This window comes from Nomascus leucogenys, chromosome 1a (genome assembly GCF_006542625.1).
Source record: "Nomascus leucogenys isolate Asia chromosome 1a, Asia_NLE_v1, whole genome shotgun sequence".
NCBI classification, from domain to species: Eukaryota; Metazoa; Chordata; class Mammalia; order Primates; family Hylobatidae; genus Nomascus; species Nomascus leucogenys.
The window spans coordinates 47,484,107-47,503,512 of NC_044381.1; the positions used below are offsets into that span (position 1 = coordinate 47,484,107).

Consider the following 19,406-nt stretch of genomic DNA (forward strand, 5'->3'; position numbering starts at 1 on the left):
GTGCACATATACCCTAGAACTTAAAAGTATAATAAAAAGTAATAATAAAAACACAGAGTGAAGCTAAGCACTCAGGAGAATGAGGCCCGGAAAAGAGCAGTAAGGCTGGAGGGCAAGGTAGACGCCTGGGGCGTTTGGGCTTTCTGCAAGTTCTGTAGGCCTTGGGGCCACTGAAAGTATTTAGGGGCACTCATTAGAAAATTGCATTTGGAAGTGCTTCCGTGGCCTGGACTAGGCTGGCTGATGAGGACAGGAAGAAGCTATTGCAAAGCCCGCTATAATAGGACCTGAGCAGGGACCCGTGAGAGGAAGGCTTAGGAGGCAGAAAGGATGGTACTCTATCTGTAGCCCAACCTCATCAGCCAGTGTTTCGGGACTCATTTCTATTTGTACAGGCAGTACTTGTACTGTTCATTGGTTTCAGTTCTTGTCTCTTGTACAGTATTGAAAGGTTCTTGGAGACAGGAACACAATTGCTTTAATGTTCATTTAGCATCGGGCAGGTCAGAATTATTTTTGCAAAATGGCTCCATCCTACGGCCATGTCATACCATGTCATGCAAGCCTTAGCCCTCACCAGGAAGGTTCTGTCTGTTGCACCACATTCGTCCACATTCTACTCACAAACACTGGTCGTTGTGTTAGGCGATTTGGTAGTGCCCCTGGGTGATGTGTAGGCCAGCAGATCTGTCGCATAGCAGCAGATCTCAGGCTTTTCATGATCAGTTATAAGCCCACTCTTCCACATCAGGATGCTAAATTGAATGAATCAGGCCATCAGGACAGAGGCCTGCTGTGCTTCATTGTTGCAGGACCCACCAGAATGATTTTTTTTTCTCAAACAGGAAAGGGTTGGGAACAATCCCTACAAGATCAGATGTCCCTAAGATTTCCAGTATTTCCTAGGTTTCACTCAGCAGGAAATACCTCAAAAAAAAATGGCCTTTCTTGTCATGTTTTGATACCTGAGAAATCAGGAAATGGAAAAGCCTGTGTTAAGCTGAGCTGTAAGCAACATCAGTGTCTCATTTGAGCCTTAGAGCAGACGTGACATGGGCCAGACACAGCATCGACCCAGAATAAACCCAAATACAGCTCACCTGAGCTCAGTGCAGGCTGGGAGGCTGGCCTGGAAAGGTGTAGGTTTGGGGTGAGATATGCCTGGATTTGAAACATGGGTCCTGTCATTTTGTATCCATGTAACCTTCTGTAGAACAATCTCAGAATTTGGGGGGATGTGATGAGCTAACTACACATAAATGGCATCCTGCTAAGGGTAGACGTTTCATACTTTGTAGTTCTTGTCCCTTTTAGCCATTTTCTTGTGCAAAAAGGGATAATATGCTAATGGATTATCAATCAAAGCAAGAGCTTAGGGAAAGAGTTTCAACACAATTAGGGAGTTATTGTCCCATACTCAAATCTGGGGGAAATTTGCTGTATTTCCTTCAAATAAATGACCACAGTAACTTCTTTGAAAAGAACCATAAATTAATTTCAAATATAACCATTCAGAGAAATTTCATTCTCTTAGTAGCTGATTAACTATAGACAAACCTGCCTTAATCGAGGAGCTGTTTTGAAAAGCTCATTCCCCAGTAGGAACTCAGTCTCCTGGGCCCAGGTGGGTCTCATCAGACAAGAGAGGTAGGAGAGAGGGAGGTGCACCGTAGCCTCAGCCTCTATTGAAATACAGAGCCATGTGGTGGTTACGTCACTGTGGACGCCCCTCCTCCCTCGCTGCCGTGCATTGTTCAGGGAAGGCTTCATTTCACGCCAACCTTTAGCGCGGCAAGAGCTCTGTACCAGTGGTACTGTGTCCAGAATTGGTGGGTTCTTGGTCTCACTGATTTCAAGATGAAGCCGCGGACCCTCGCGGTGAGTGTTACAGCTCTTAAGGTGGCGCGTCTGGAGTTTGTTCCTTCTGATGTTCGGATGTGTTCGGAGTTTCTTCCTTCTGGTGGGTTCGTGGTCTCGCTGGCTCAGGAGTGAAGCTGCAGACCTTCCTGGTGAGTGTTACAGCTCTTAAGGCGGTGCGTCTGGAGTTGTTCGTTCCTCCCGGTGGGCTCGTGGTCTCGCTGGCTCCAAGAGTGAAGCTGTAGACCTTCGCGGTGAGTGTTACAGCTCATAAAAGCAGTGTGGACCCAAAGAGTGACCAGTAGCAAGATTTATTGCAAAGAGCAAAAGAACAAACCTTCCACAGTGTGGAAAGGGACCCAAGAGGGTTGCCACTGGTGGCTGGGGCAGCCTGTTTTTATTCTCTTATCTGGCCCCACTCACATCCTGCTGATTGGTAGAGCCAAGTGGTCTGTTTTGACAGGGTGCCGATTGGTGCGTTTACCATCCCTGAGCTAGACACAAAGGTTCTCCACGCCCCCACTAGATTAACTAGATACAGAGTGTGGATTGGTGTATTCACAAACCCTGAGCTAGACACAGGGTGCTGATTGGTGTGTTTACAATCCCTAAGCTAGACATAAAGGTTCTCCACGTCCTCACCAGACTCAGGAGCCCAGCTGGCTTCACCCAGTGGATCCCGCACCGGGGCCGCAGGTGGAGCTGCGTGCCAGTCCCGCGCCGTGCATCCGCACTCCTCAGCCCTTGGGTGGTGATGGGACTAGGCACCGTGGAGCAGGGGGCAGCGCTCGTCAGGGAGGCTGGGGCCGCACAGGAGCCCACGGAGGGGGTGGGAGGCTCAGGCACGGCGGGCTGCAGGTCCCAAGCCCTGCCCCGCGGGAAGGCAGCTAAGGCCCGGTGGGAAATCGAGCGCAGCGCCAGTGGGCCGGCACTGCTGGGGGACCCAATACACCCTCTGCAGCCGCTGGCCCGGGTGCTAAGCCCCTCATTGCCCGGGGCCGGCAGGGCCGGCCGGCTGCTCCGAGTGCGGGGCGCCAAGCCCACGCCCACCCGGAACTCCAGCTGGCCCGCAAGCGCCACGTGCAGCCCCATTTCCCGCTCGCGCCTCTCCCTCCACACCTCCTTGCAAGCTGCGGGAGCCGGCTCCGGTCTTGACCAGCCCAGAAAGGGGCTCCCACAGTGCAACGATGGGCTGAAGGGCTCCTCAAGTGCCACCAAAGTGGGAGCCCAGGCAGAGGAGGTGCCGAGAGCGAGCGAGGGCTGTGAGGACTGCCAGCATGCTGTCACCTCTCAGTGCTCAGCTTAAAACTAGCCTACTTTGACAGCCTTGGCAGGTTATTGCTTTTACTTCCACTAGCTAGTGATTCCCAAACTTTTCATGATGAAGTGCCCATTTATTGGGCCAGGTGTGTTGGCTCACGCCTGTAATCCCAGCACTTTGGGAGGTAAAAGTGGGCAGATCACCTGAGCCCAGGAGTTCAAGACCAGCCTGGGCAATGTGGCAAAACGCCGTCTCTACAAAAAATACAAAAATTAGCTGGTCGTGGTGGTACATGCCTGTAGTCCCAGTTACTCGGGAGACCGAGGTGAGAGGACCACTTGAGCCCAGGAAGTAGAGGTTGCAGTGAGCCAAGATTGTACTACTGCACTCCAGCCTGGATGACAGAACGAGACCCTGTCTCAAAAAAAAGAATAAAAAATGAAGTACTCGTTTATTGTTCTCCATGGATTCTATGTCTTGAAGCAGTCCTCAAACTTTTAAGGTGCAAATAAGTCACCCAGGGGTCTTATTAAAAAGCAGATTCTTGGCGGGCGCAGTTGGTAGCTCACGCCTGTAATCCAGCACTTTGGGAGGCTGAGGTGGCTGGATCATTTGAGGTCAGGAGTTCGAGACCCGCCTGGCCAACATGGCGAAACCCCATCTATACTAAAAATACACAAAAATTAGCCAGGCATGGTGGTGGGCACCTGTAGTCCCAGCTACTTAGGAGGCTGAGGCAGGAGAATCACTTGAACCCGGGAGGTGGGGAGGTTACAGTGAGCCGAGATGGCACCACTGCACTCCAGCCTGGGTGACAGAGCAAAACTCTTTCTCAAAAAAAGAAAAAAAAAAAAAAGCAGATTCTATAACAAAGGTCCAGGGCAGAGCCTGAGATTCTGCATTGGTAGCAAAGGCCCAAGTGAAGCCAGTGCTGTTGCTCTGCAGACCACCTTTGAATGGGAGGCTTTTGAAATATTTTCTCATTGGAAGAATCTTCTGTATTTATTAAATTCTGCTTAAAATTATTAACATTCTTGTACATCCATGTTCATAACAGCATTATTCACAATAGCCAAAAGGTAGGAACAACCCAGGTGTCCATTGACGGGGGACAGGGGGTGAGAAATTAATTTCATGGACACAGATTCAGTTGGAAAAGATGAAAAAGCTCTGGAAATGGAAGGCGGTGCAGGTGGCACAACAATGTGAATGTACTGAATGCCACGGAACTGTGTACCTAAAATGGGTTAACATGATAAGTTTCATGTTATGGATATGTTGCCTCAGCGTTCACAAGTTGTTAACTCAATTAAATCAGACTATTTAAATACCCAGTAGATTGCATTCTGGGGAAATGGCTGTTTCAGGAAAATTTTCAGTGATTGTCACAAGGGCCTCCCAGTGGTGGGGACGGAGTCTGGAGCACAGCTGCATGGCACATGGAGAGAATTTGCACAGCCAGGCAGCCTCCGGTCCACTTCTCCCCATATCTGGCCAGGTGCAAAGAGCATAGCTCTACCTCCTATTATCTCTCTCAATTTCTTATTTGCACTTTGCCCATGTCTATAGAAGGAAAAACTTGACTGATTAGAAATTACATTCACGGCACCTGTAGTCCCAGCTACTCCGGAGGCTGAGGCAGGAGAATGGCATGAACCCGGGAGGCGGAGCTTGCAGTGAGCTGAGATTGCGCCACTGCACTCCAGCCTGGGCGACAGAGCGAGACTCCGTCACAAAAAAAAAAAAAAAAAAAAATTATATTCACGCCAGCCTGGGCAACATGGCGAAAACTCATCTCTACAGAAAAATCCATAAATTAGCCAGGCGTGGTGGCTTGCACCTTGGGTCCCAGCCACAAGCTGAGGCAGAAAAAAAAAGTAGCTACTCAGCTACTCAATGTTCACTCTTTAAAAATGCTTTTCCATCATCCTCCACCATCTTCCCACCTATTATTCTCCCACCCCCCACCAAGCAGCAAGATAATTCCCCATCGCTTAAGCATCATATAGCTGTTTATGTGACCTTGAGGATGTCCACATGTCACAATGGACAGTCACTTAACACTAAGCAATGACACATGCTAGGAGTGGGGCTGGGCCTTGGGGCTGCTGGATGAATGAGACTCAGCCTCTGCCCTGGGAGTGCAGAGACTCAAGACAGATATGACCACGTGAAGAGACAACTGTAAAACAAGTGGTAAGTGCAGCTACAGCCATAGCCACAGGGCACTGTGAGTCCACAGAGCAGCGAAGGCTAAGCCAGTCTAGGCTTGGCAAGGAGAGATGGAGTGAGGTGGGCAGTGGCTAGGGTGGGAAGACCAGAGTTGGGAGGTGAGATGGGATTTGGGTTTATCTTTACCAGTAAGGATGAGGAGCCTGTTTCATCTTCCTCCAGGCAGGTCACAAAAGCTGGAACCCAGTTGATCGTGCCAAGCCTGCAGACTCCCTCATCCCTTCCAGCCTTCAACACTGACAGCCCTGCCCTCTCTCCCCAGCCTCTGTGCCTTCATCCTCCCCCGTGTTCCCATGGATGCTTGGTCCTGACTTTACACCCCTCCCTCACACCCAGTGTCCTTTCTCTTTCCTCTGCCACTTGGGAGGCTGATGGGAGGATCACCTGAGCCTGGGAGGTTGAGGCTGCTGTGACCTGTGTTCACACCACTGCACTCCAGCTGGGGTGACAGAGTGAGAGCCTATCTCAAAGAAAAAAAAAACACTGCTCTGTATGATACTATCAAAGTGGATATATGTAATTGCACATTGTGAAATCTCATAGAATGCACAACACCAAGAATTGACCCTAATGTAAACTGTGAAGTATGGGCTTTAGCTAGTAAACATGCGTTGATATCAGCTTATCAAGTATAACAAACGTACCACACAAACATAAGTAGTAAAAAAAAAAAAAAAGGGGGAAGCTGTGTGTATGGTACAGAAAAGGGGGATGTGGGAACACTGTACTTTCTAACCAATTCTAAAATTGCTCTAAAAAGTATATTAATTTTTTTAAAAAAGTCTTTCGTTAAATTAGCAATATAATAGTTGCTTACCCAAGAAAATTCAGGTTTTCAAATATTGCATCTTAAAAGCAATTATTTCCGGATGTGAGGGCGATCTGGCTGCAACATCTGTCACCCCACTGATGGCCAGGGTTAATCTGTCTGATCTGGCTGGCTAGGTAGGTGTCTCCTTCTTCCCTCATCGCTCCATGTGCATCCTTCCAGATGCTGCAGATGACCTTCCCCAACAGAGGAGGGCCGTTCTTTGGTCAAGGGTATATGAGTAGCTGCACTCCCCTGCTAGAACCTCCAAACAAGATCTCTAAAAGTAATTACTTCAAAGGAAGGATTAAGAGTTTCATCCTCTATGACAAAATTAATTTTTCCTTTTTCTTTTTGAGACAGATTCTCACTCTGTCACCCAGGCTGGAGTGCAATGGTGCAATCTCGGCCCACTGCAACCTCCACCTCCCGGGTTCAGGTGATTCTCCTGCCTCAGCCTCTGGAGTAGCTGGGACTACCGGCGCCTGCCACCATACCCAGCTAATTTTTGTATTTTTAGTAGAGACAGGGCTTCACCGTGTTAGCCAGGATGGTCTTGATCTCCTGACCCCGTGATCTGCTCCCCTTGGCCTCCCAAAGTGCTGGGATTATGGGCGTGAGCTACCGCACCCGTCCTACAAAAATTTTAGTAATAAAGGTTGTCCTTAATAGTTGAGTGTGCACAGCTATAAAACCCACACAAGAAAGCAATCTGGCCTCCACATCAAATATCTGCTCAGGATTGATGAGCTCTCTCCCCATCCACGTTAGCACCAGATGGGTTGTTTGAGCTGCCTACACCACTCATTTCCTGAAGCCATCGTGACAGGACACTGTCACCGTTGTCATCCATTCTGTTGGTATATAAATCCACTCAACTGATCTCTTCCTGGCCAAGACCACAGACTTTTCCCCTCTCTTTCAGGAGCTAAGTCTGATTGTCATATTTTCAGTTCTGATTGTTATATCAGTAGTAGCAAATTGCATTCCCTGTCAATCAATCGTGTTGTCAATTCACCCTCTGACAACTAAAGCAGAAGGCCTAAAATTACTGAGTGCCTACTCTGTGCCAGCTGCCATGCCAGACAAGCGGCTCCCCTGGGAAGACAGCCAGACTCAAGGGTAAGAAATCAAGGAAATCAGCCAGGAAAGCCTATTAGGCATTTTGGGGAAAGACCAGGAAGGAGCTAATGAAGTCTGGATGAAAAGTGACAGCTGAGAGAACTGAAAAAGGGGCAGATGTTGTCTTGTTTGGCTTGATGGAGCCTCCAACTGATTACAAGTGAAAGCCAGGAGGGAGGAGTTTAAAAGGCCTGCTGTTCTGCAGGGGAATCTTCAGGTTCCTATGGGCTCTCATCTCCTCCCCAAGGAGTCTTCTCACTTAGACCAGCACTCCCAAAGCATGGAACCCAGTAATATCTGCAGTGAGCCACAGGTGCTTTGGGGTTTCAGAGGAAAAGGCAATGTGTTGGCCTAAAGGAAGAAGCCGAGGCAAAATTAATATAAGTAGAGAGCTTATGTGAGCCAAGTTTGAGGACTGCAACCCTGGGGACATTGACTCAAGTTGCCCAGACTATATGCTCCAATTGGCAATTATAAGTGGGTTTTTAAAGGGAAAAAAGAAGGGGTAGTTCTAAAGTTGTTTACCAAGTATTTACATTGGTTCATTAAAATACCATAAGCTTCTTTTTTCTTCTTCTTCTTGTTGAGACAAGGTTTCCCCCTGTGTTGCCCAGGCTGGTCTTGAACTCCTGTACTCAAGTGCTCTCTCATCTCAGCCTCCCGTGTAGCTGGGATTACAGGTGCATGCCATGGTGACTCACTCAAAATAGTATAAGCTATTAATTGGCTATACGTTGTTCTTTGTATCACAAACTCCAGAAACATGAAGATATGGGTGAGGGTCACATTGTGCAACTCATAGCATTTTAGGTAATTTGTCAGCTAGTCTGGGAACTACAGGCAATAGAAGAAAAATACAAAATGGCTTTAAACAATTAACCCTGGGCATAAGGGTAATGAGACTCTCCTGTCTCTCTGATAAATTTTGCATTCCTTAGATTCTTCCGACTGCTCTGAGCTACTTTCCTTTCCCAAATGAAACAGTTGTAGTCACACTTCATAAATTGAAAATGTAACATAGTAATGATTTCCCAGAAATTTCATTTTGTTCCTAAAAGCTCCTGCATATTTAAATGTTGAGCATTTTCCACGAAGATGACATTAATCAAATGTTCTTAAATAACATTCAACTAGCAGGATACAGTTAATTCTGGTTAATATATTTTTCACATTTGCTTATTTCTGTTTAGTAAGTCTACAATCTTTATCATTGCTATTGGGTTATATTAGATTGAATCAGTGGCTCAAACGTATTCATTGAAACCTAAAATAATGATGGAGACAGTAGTGGATATTCCACACATCAGAATCATCTATGAATGCACATAGTGCTCATGATTCCAGAATGATTTAGGATGGCAACCAGGACTCACTGTGTCAAGCGAAGCTGCAGGTGTGATGATCTTAGAGAGGCAGCTGAAAAGTGAAAGTGAGTAAGAAGTGCCACAATGAACATCTGAAAAACGTGTTAGATTAAATCAAAGTTCTCCTTCCCCAAGTCCCCTGAGCAAAGTATAAGACCTGGCCAGATGAGCTTATTAGGGCTCAGAAAACAATACCCCCGTAGGAGCCAAAGGAAGAATGTCCTTTTTGCCCTCTGAAGGTTTGCTGAAAAAATAACTCACAAAAGGCAGATTCACTGGAGAAAAGGTGTACAAATTTATTTATGTGCACATAGGAAAGAACCACAGAGTGATTATACCAAATGCCCAGTGGGGTAAAGAAGCTTACTTACCATCTTGAGGTTACCAAGAGAATGGGAGCTCAGAGAATGGCCCAAAACAAGTTATGGTGGTAAATCAGGTTATGGTGCATGACAGGTTACGGCGGGGAGAGAAGAGGAGGCCTGGCTAGCAAAGGTGGTCTTGCTATGTAGATGAAACCTCATAGGTAGCAGCCTTCAGAAAGAATAGAGGGTAAATGTTTCCAACCTTCAAAGGTGTCAAACTCTCAGTTAATCTTTCCTACATCAAACAAGGGAAGGCTCAGAAGAAGCCAGGCTGCACAAGACAGGGATGCCCTCTCTCACCACTCCTATTCAACATAGTGCTGGAAGTTCTGGCCAGGGCAATCAGGCAGGAGAAGGAAATAAAGGGTATTCAATTAGGAAAAGAGGAAGTCAAATTGTCCCTGTTTGCAGATGACATGGTTGTATATCTAGAAAACCCCACCATCTCAGCCCAAAATCTCCTTAAGCTGATAAGCAACGTCAGCAAAGTCTCAGGATACAAAATCAATGTGCAAAAATCACAAGCATTCTTATACACCAATAACAGACAAACAGAGAGCCAAATCATGAGTGAACTCCCATTCACAATTGCTTCAAAGAGAATAAAATACCTAGGAATTCAACTTACAAGGGATGTAAGGACCTCTTCAAGGAGAACTACAAACCACTGCTCAATGAAATAAAAGAGGATACAAACAAATGGAAGAACATTCCATGCTCATGGGTAGGAAGAATCAATATCATGAAAATGACCATACTGCCCAAGGTAATTTATAGATTCAATGCCATCCCCATCAAGCTACCAATGACTTTCTTCACAGAATTGGAAAAAACTACTTTAAAGTTCATACGGAACCAAAACAGAGCCCGCATCGCCAAGTCAATCCTAAGCCGAAAGAACAAAGCTGGAGGCATCACACTACCTGACTTCAAACTATACTACAAGGCTACAGTAGCCAGAACAGCATGGTACTGGTACCAAAACAGAGATATAGACCAATGGAACAGAACAGAGCTCTCAGAAATAATGCCGCATATCTACAACTATCTGATCTTTGACAAACCTGACAAAAACAAGCAATGGGGAAAGGATTCCCTATTTAATAAATGGTGCTGGGAAAGCTGGCTAGCCATGTGTAGAAAGCTGAAACTGGATCCCTTCCTTACACCTTATACAAAAATTAATTCAAGATGGATTAAAGACTTACATGTTAGACCTAAAACCATAGAAACCCTAAAAGAAAACCTAGGCAATACCATTCAGGACATAGGCATGGGCAAGGACTTCACGTCTAAAACACCAAAAGCAATGGCAACAAAAGCCAAAATTGACAAATGGGATCTAATTAAACTAAAGAGCTTCTGCACAGCAAAAGAAACTACCATCAGAGTGAACAGGCAACCTACAGAATGGGAGAAAATTTTTGCAACCTACTCATCTGACAAAGGGCTAATATCCAGAATCTACAATGAACTCAAACAAATTTACAAGAAAAAAACAAATAACCCCATCAAAAAGTGGGCAAAGGATATGAACAGACACTTCTCAAAAGAAGATATTTATGCAGCCAAAAGACACATGAAAAAATGCTCATCATCACTGGCCATCAGAAAAATGCAAATCAAAACCACAATGAGATACCATCTCACACCAGTTAGAATGGCGATCATTAAAAAGTCAGGAAACAACAGGTGCTGGAGAGGATGTGGAGAAATAGGAACACTTTTACACTGTTGGTGGGACTGTAAACTAGTTCAACCATTGTGGAAGTCAGTGTGGCGATTCCTCAGGGATCTAGAACTAGAAATACCATTTGACCCAGCCATCCCATTACTGGGTATATACCCAAAGGATTATAAATCATGCTGCTATAAAGACACACGCACGTGTATGTTTATTGCCGCACTATTCACAACAGCAAAGACTTGGAACCAACCCAAATGTCCAACAATGATAGACTGGATTAAGAAAATGTGGCACATATACACCATGGAATACTATGCAGCCATAAAAATGATGAGTTCATGTCCTTTGTAGAGACATGGATGAAGCTGGAGACCATCATTCTCAGCAAACTATGGCAAGGACAAAAAACCAAACACCGCATGTTCTCACTCATAGGTGGGAATTGAACAATGAGAACACATGGACACAGGAAGGGGAACATCACACACTGGGGCCTGTTGTGGGGTGGGAAGAGTGGGGAGGGATAGCATTAGGAGATATACCTAATGCTAAATGATGAGTTAATGGGTGCAGCACACCAACATGGCACATGTATACATATGTAACAAACCTGCACGTTGTGTACAGGTACCCTAAAACTTAAAGTATAATAATAATAAAATTGAAAAAAAAAAAAGAAGAAGCCAGGCTGCATCAAGGCAGATTCTGTACAGATGCAAATCTCCCCACGAAAGACAGCTTTGCAGGCCTACTTCTGTTTGCTGGCTCTCTGAACAGACACCTCAAAATATATCAAAGAAGGATATTTTGGGGGTAAAATATTTTTATTTCTGTCAGTCCTACTTTGAAACTTTAAAAAACTTTCACATATTAAAAGCCATGTTGATAGCTTTGGAGAGATTTGGGTTAGAAGTTGTTAGATAGAGATAGGCAAAGGAGTGGGAAAAATTCGGGACAGGCATAAAAGAACCAATTTAAATATATTGTCCATATATTCTTGAATTAGTCTCTTTTTTCTTTTTTTTTTGAGACAGCGTCTCACTCTGTCTTTCAGGCTGGAGTGCAGTGGTGTGATCTTGGCTCACTGCAACCTCCACCTCCTGGGTTCAAGCCATTCTCCCACCTAAGCCTCCTCAGTAGCTGGGACTACAGGCATGCATCACCACACCCAGCTAATTTTTGTATTTTGGGTAGAGACGGGGTTTCACCATGTTTGCCAGGCTGGCTGGTTGGTCTCAAACTCCTGGCCTCAGATGATCTTTATCTCCTGACCTCATGATCTGCCCGCCTTGGCCTCCCAAAGTGCTGGGATTACAGGCATGAGCCACCAAGCCCAGCCAAATTGTAGTCTTATTATACTTGCTGATTTATTGCATAAAGTGAAGCAAGAGCTGGGCACTGTGGCTTGGTCCTATAATCCCAGCTACTTGAGAGGCTGAAGTGGGAAGAGCTCTTGAGCACAAGGGTTTAAGGCTTCAGTGAGCCATGATCATGCCACTGCACTCCAGGCAGAGTGACACAGAGCAGGATCCCATGTCTTTGAAAAACAAAGAAGTGTAGCAAGAATAATGATTGGTTGATTGATTATATGGGCTTTTTTAAAGTTGGCTTTTCTGGGTTTTTTTCATAAAGAATTTCAAATTAGGCTTTTAAAATCCTCTTGAAACTAGGAAGCCTAGCCAATGATTCACCATCAGACTGTGCCTGTAATACCTGTATGATTTGGGTTAATTCCTCTCTTCTAGAAGTCCCCAAAATATCTTGAGTTTCTTGGACCTGTCAGAAAGTGACATTCTTTACTTACTGCAAGTTCAGAAACCTTGTAAAGATACTGTAGACAAGGCACCAGGCCAGTCTTTCCAAAGGGTTTTTTATCAGCTTCATAAAATCAACCTTGATTCCTCAAAGCAGTCTGCTCATATCCAAAACTATGTCATTCCAAAGTCTTGGTAAAATAACAAGTGTATTCAATTATGTCCATTACAAAAGAAGATGGGTTCTTACTGAATTTTTGCAAATAACTGTAATGCCATAAATTAAGAATACTCACAAATAGTTTCCAAATTTTGAAGAAATCAGGTGGAGAGAAAGGTAAATGTTTCAGTTTTTCTCATAAAAGTGTAATTTACCCAATAGCTTAAAAAAAAAAAGTTTTCTTGACTCTGGAAAACAAAACCTAAAAAGCATCAGTAATGTTTCAAACAAAAAGTCATAGAAAAGCATTTCAGTTCTCTATCAGATCAGCTCCAGGTAATTAACTTTTATTTTGTTTGATGTTGGGTTAGCAATCTTCATGAATCTGTAAGATTTGTATTTAGAATTATGGAAGTTTTTACTGAATCCAATGGTAGGATCTCTAAAGTTATCAGGAACCTGTACTCAAGAGTACTTACCAACACATATCTGAATTTTAGGCATCTCATACAATTTGGGGACAAATATTAGTAACAACACATTTATACAAATATAACTAAAAAATGTTAAACACCATTTCTTATTTGATAATGCTTCCTGAATGATTTTAACACACCAATTAAGCCTAATATATCAACCTTGGACTTCCAGGGGCCCCAATAGTAAAAAAGTTCATTGGAGGTCAAGAAGATTGAATTTAGAATTTAAAATTTGTTTTGGGGAAGTTTGTCAAATATCAAAGGTTTAAAACACTTGATCAGAATAGGATAACAGGTCACTGTAAAATAAGTCATTTGTCTAGCCAAAGTGATCATTTAAAGATTTCAAAAAGCAAAAATCTTTACTTTTTGTTAGAGAGGAGACTCAGTTTTCCAAACAATCAAAAGGCCAAATGAAGGGCCAGGTGTGGGGGCTCACACTTGTAATCCTAGCACATTGGGAGGCTGAAGCAGGCAGATCATTTGAGGTCAGGAGTTTGAGACCAGCTGGCCAGCATTGTGAAACCCCGCCTCTACCAAAAATACAAAAATTAGCTGGTTGTGGTGGTGCACACTTGTAATCCCAGCTACTTGGAAAGCTGAGGCAGGAGGATCACTGGAACCCAGGAGGCAGAGTTTGCAGTGAGCCAAGGTGGTGCCACTGCACCCCAGGCTGGGCAACAGAGTGAGACTCTATCTCAAAACAAAACAAGAAAGACCAAATAATGACAGCATGAGACCAACAGAATCTGTCTCAGAATCTGTCTCGTCTTCCCTCCTCCCCCTCTCCTCTCTCTCTCTCTGTCTCGTGTGTGTGTGTGTGTGTGTGTGTGTGTGTGTGTGTGTGTGTGTAGTTTACCTAAAAGCTAAAGAAAAACCTTTTACTATCTCTTATTAATACTACCTGGAAATCTTGTTTAAAAGAGGAAAACGAATTTTACCTTTGCATCAGTGTATTATTAATGCTAAAACTAACTTTAATAAAACCTGATAAACAGATCCATTCAATTATAATCACTTTTGACCACACATGATAAGGTTTCCATAAACCTTTTATAACCTCTTACAATTTTTTTATTCTTTCTTTCTCCAATTTTTTATTTCCATTTAGATTTATCCATTTTTTATTCCTTTAATTAAAAAAAAACTTTCAAAACCTCTAAACTGACAAAATTATATTCCCTATAACAAAAACCATATTCTCATGATGTTGTATAATTTTTTCCAAAAACCACATTCTACTTTTCTTATTACACTTTGCATACAAAATTGTTTATCTTATACTTGATAGTTTTAGTTTATATATCTATTAATTACAAAGTTAACTCTTAGAAACCCTAATTTTCAGTGAAAAACCTAGAAAGTAAGCAATTTTAACTGTTGGATACTAACAATCTTTGATACACATTTTATTATTTTTAGAAACATAGGCTTTCTAATGAAACAGTTTTTCAATGTGAAGCAGGACACATTTACTAACAGATCCAAATAAGTTTTATTTCTCTAAAATAGGAAGCCAAAAGTATAGGAGCTTAAACTCATATTTAATCATTAATGTCTTGGCATTATATCATATTTGGATATCATCTAGATAGTTAATGAATATCCATTATTTAATTTAGCTTAGCAAAACTCTAGGAGTTTTTATTATCAAAAAGGTTTGAGAAAACTTTTCTAAGTAAACACGTTCTAAAAAACAATTATTATTAAACATTTGGCCAGCTGCAGTGGCTCACGCCTGTAGTCCCAACTATTTGGAAGGGTAAGGCAGGAGAATTGCTTGAGCCCAGGAGTTTGAGGCTGCTATGAGCTATGACTACATCTGTGAATAGCCACTTCACTCCACCCTGGGCAAAATAGCAAGACTCTGTCTCTTAATAAAAAAGGAAGATTAAAAATTTGTACTCCTTTTTCACAATTTGTTTCAACTAGCCTTCTGAGGGTAGAGGAGAAGCTTTCCCTTTGTTCCTACAATACCACTGAAACTTCTGATTTATTAAATAAACAAACACAGTAACATTCTAATAAACCAGTAGAGTTTCTCCGTAACAAAAACAACAAAGAATTACCTTCTAGGACAAAACTGATTTCATTGCTAAATAGAATAAAGACAAAAATGTCCAACACATTATTCAAATGTCTTACTTACTGAAACACAAAGAGATGCATGTTACATTATTATAAAGAATCATAAACCTGGCTACAGAGTTCATCATGTATGTTATACTTAGAGAAAAATACAATGAGCTATTGGCCAAACAGCTTAATCAAAGATCTTATTGTATAAATATGGTACTGTTGGGGCTCAGAAACCAATACCCCAAAATATGGCCCTTTGACATGCTGAATGGAAGAAGCCTCAAGGCCTCTGTGACCTTCCCCGTGTCCCGTCTCTCAATTCTGTATGACCTCCCAAAGCACAGGCTAAAGTTGTCCTCTGAAGTTCCCTTACCTGCCTGGAGTCCAGATTTGCCAAAGAAAACAATTACCTCCAAATCCTGTCCCTGAGTTTTCATTAACTGAACTCATATCACATGAAGAAAGACTGTCAAAAGAAAAACAAAGTTTAAAAAGAAAAAAACATTAAAGTCTGTCAACACACTTGGACAGACTTTTGTCAGAAACCATTGTCTGCTCTGTGTGTCCAACAGACTCTGTGCCAGGCCATTGTACATTCTTCAAGCCCGTAGAATTCCACCCTCTCAAATCTTTTACTGTCCCCATAAAATAATCCACACTGCTCCATCACCCTTGCCCCCAGGAAGACGAACATATAACCATCTGTACCCCATTGAGTGGTAGGGTAATCACTGTGATTTTCCCCCTATGTACTCTAGTAAATTTCTATGCCATTTCTCCTATCAATATGCCTTTTGTCAGTTGATTTTTCAGCTTAACTTCAGAGAGCAAAGAGGAAGTTGGCCAGGTGCAGTGGCTAACGCCTGTAATCCCAGCACTGTGGGAAGCTGAGGCAGGCAGATTGCTTGAAGTCAGGAGTTCAAGACCAGCCTGGCCAACACAGTGAAACAGTATCCTTAAAGAAAAATTAGTCGAGTGTAGTGGTGCACACTTGTAATCCCAGCTACTCAGGAGGCTGAGGCAGAAGAAGAGGCAGAAGAATTGCTTGAACTTGGGAGATGGAGGTTGCAGTGAGCCAAAATCGCACCACTGCACTCCAACCTGGGTGACAGAGTAAGACCCTGTCTCAAAAAAAAAAAAAGGGCAGGAGACGTTTTCCTTTGGCCTCTGTCATTTGGCAATATACAATGTGACAAAGCATTTACAATAGCAAATGTGAGCTAGTTTGCTGCTTTTGATACATACTGTATATATACATGAAGAAGAAAGACACAACAATGCTTTGTTCTTTTTGTCACCAGTTACTGTGGGAGATGGTTTGTAGGCTGAAAGAGATGCCCAAATTCTCCTACCAAAGGAACATCTGGAAGGGAACAGGAAGGAAGGCTCCTGCTCTAAAAAGAAAGGAACAGTCTCTGAATGTCTGTCCACACTCTGTCTTACTCCCAGGGAGTCTTTTTTTGGTTGTGATTTAGTTTTAGAAGACACTGTGAAAACTGAACACACAATCAAATGTGGACCCTGCGTTTTCATCCTGCCATAGACAGAAAGGGGTAAAGAATGAGGCTAATGAATTTGTAAGTTAAGATGATGGATTGAAATCTGTAAATAATTTTATACTTACTGAAACCTGGACCAAACTTCGACACCAGAATTTGCTTTTTAAAGACATCACACAAAATAAAGATGCTAACAGCAATAACATTTTGGAAGCTGGCAGGCAGATGGCTGTGGCGTTACTGGCATGGCAGACTTGAGAAAGCTGGGAACCAGATGAGATTATACTTCAGAATCTTCCAACAACTCTGCTACAGGCAACACGAGGAGCCACTGGAACTGGGGTGATGGGGAAGGTGGGCTAAGAGAAGGCCCTTGATGAGAAGGTTGCCCTAAAGCCCGCGCACATTTCATGACTCTGGGTAAATGCCCCTGCTTCCATCTGCTGGAAATCTAAAGGTTTTTTTTTTTTCTACAGAGAAACTAAAACAGGGTCAGGTCATCCAACTGGGGGAGTGCCAGGCCCAGCAGGGGGTGTAAATATCATACCAAAAAACAATAAATAAACCCACAGACAAACAAGGAATTGTGTGAATGTGTAAGTGCTAGATGCAAGCCCCCCAACTCTGCATTCAACATTCTCTAAAAATGAGACCCTTTGTGTACGAATGGTCTCACTATAGAAAACTCAGTGACATGCAATTAACTCACGTAACAAACCTACGCGTGTACTCTCTGAAGCTAAAATAAAAGTAGAAAAAACAGGCTGGGCACGGTGGCTCACGCCTGTAATCCCAGCACTTTGGGAGGCCAAGACAGGCAGATTACCTGAGGTCAGGAGTTTGAGACCAGCCTGGCCAACATGGAGAAACCCAGTCTCTACTAAAAATACAAAAATTAGCCGGGGGTGGTGGCAGGCGCCTGTAATCCCAGCTACTTTGGAGGCTGAGCCAGGAGAATCGCTTGAACCCAAGAGGTGGAGGTTGCAGTGAGACAATATCTCACCACTGCACTCCAGCCTGGGCAACAGAGTGAGACTCAGTCTCAAAAAAACAAAAACAAACAAACAAAAAACGTAGAAAAAATAAATAAATAAACTGCAACCTCTACCCTCAGTGCAGACAAATGGAAATCTCTGGGGAATCCTACCAGCTCAGGAAAAACCTAAACATACTCATCACATCAAGGGACCCTCCCACAAAGGCTTCACCCAAAGTCTGTGAGTCCCACCAACGCGTGCAGAGCCTCCTGCCAGCTTTTTAGCACTTCACTCTTACTGAGCAGATGACCAATGATCCCCAGACCGTCAGAGGACTGCCTCTATAATGGAAGGTAGGGGCCAAAACAAACAGGGACGAAAAAGAGAGAGACTATGTTGGCAGAAGAAAACTTCAAAAGAAAAACCAGTGTATCTTTGAGGGATAAGAGAAGATAATTTTGCACCATGAAACAAGAATGAATCACATGAAAAGGAACACTTGGGATAAAAATAGCTCTTTTTAAATCTTCTTCTTATTTATTTATTTAGAAAGGGTCTCACTCTGTTGTCCAGGCTGGCAAGGAGAGGCATGATCATGGCTCACTACAGCCTCAGTCTCCGGGGCTCAGTGGATCCTCCCACCTTAGCCTCACATGTAGCTGGGACTACAGGTGCGCCACGATGCCTGGCTAAGTTTTGTATTTTTTGTAGAGACAGGTTTTTGCCATGTTACCCAGGCTGGTCTCAAAATCCCGGGCTCAAGCAATCCACCGGCTTCAGCCTCCCAAAGTGTTGGGATTACAGATGTGAGCCACCACGCCCAGCCTAAAAAAAGCTCTTATAAGCTAAGTGAATGAAAACAAAATAGAAAGGTTAGAAGATAAAGTAGAGGAATGTGCACAAGATGAAAAAGAAGCCTGGCAGCCCGGTGAAAAGAGAGAGAGAGAGAGAGCAAAATGACAGAGCACATTCACTGTACCCCAAAGAGTTCTGCTTTGATCCACTCCTGAGATTTGATACTTGGCCATAGGGAGCAAAAATTACAGAAAATACAAAAAATATAGAGCAGTGCCATTCCCTGACTGCATTTTGGCTGGATTGCCGTCTCTGGCCCACTGTGTAGTCCTACCAGATGTCCCAACAGTGGTGCTGTTATCCCGGACTCAGTCAAAACTTTGCCCTTTGGCTTCCCCAAAGAGACCCGTGTGAACTCGCAGGAAGTGGAAGCCAGACAGGGACCTGCCTCTGTGCAGATCACAGTCCCCTGGGAGCCTGCATCTAGCTTGGGAAACATTGCTTTCCCTTTCATCCATGGCTTGCTACTCCGTTTTCAAAAGTAAATACTGTCATGTTAGGGACATGTAAATCAATAGCAAAACTATAGAGAATAACAAGACAAGGATGTCCACAGAACTGAGAATGGGGTAGACTGTGGTTGGAGGGAGGGGATTCACTTGGAGACGGCCATCCAGAGGTCTCATGATACTGTATCTTAACCCATTGGTGAGTGCATTTTTAGTCTTTGTTCCTTGTATTTTTATTCTTTAAATAACACATGTACATTTTATACCCTGTTTTCATGCTCAAGACAATTAGATGTTGAGAGAAAAGTAGTACTTGTTAAGGTTTTTGAAATGCAAATGAGATTTTTAAAAAATTATTTCATGTGTTAATCCACGAGTCCAGTTTGGCTGCTTTAAGTGGCTGCTTGCGGCACCAAGGGTCTTCACCAAGTAATCATGACCTTCTATAGCCTGCTCTG

The 19,406-nt window shown here is 43.5% G+C and overlaps 1 protein-coding gene across 3 annotated transcripts in view; it reads left to right on the top strand.

The window, feature by feature from the left end:
- The first annotated feature begins 5,206 nt into the window (after window positions 1-5,206).
- The window catches only part of C1AH9orf153 (chromosome 1a C9orf153 homolog), a 41,553-nt gene continuing 27,353 nt past the window's right edge, over window positions 5,207-19,406 (top strand). For 2 of the 3 annotated variants that reach the window (XM_003279026.3, XM_012500781.2), the window contains exon 1: window positions 5,207-5,314. The gene's annotated coding sequence lies outside the window, so the exon portion shown is untranslated. Of the gene's footprint in view, window positions 5,315-8,664; window positions 8,710-19,406 lie in introns of those variants that run through there. The other variant, XM_012500780.2, reaches the window with a different exon arrangement.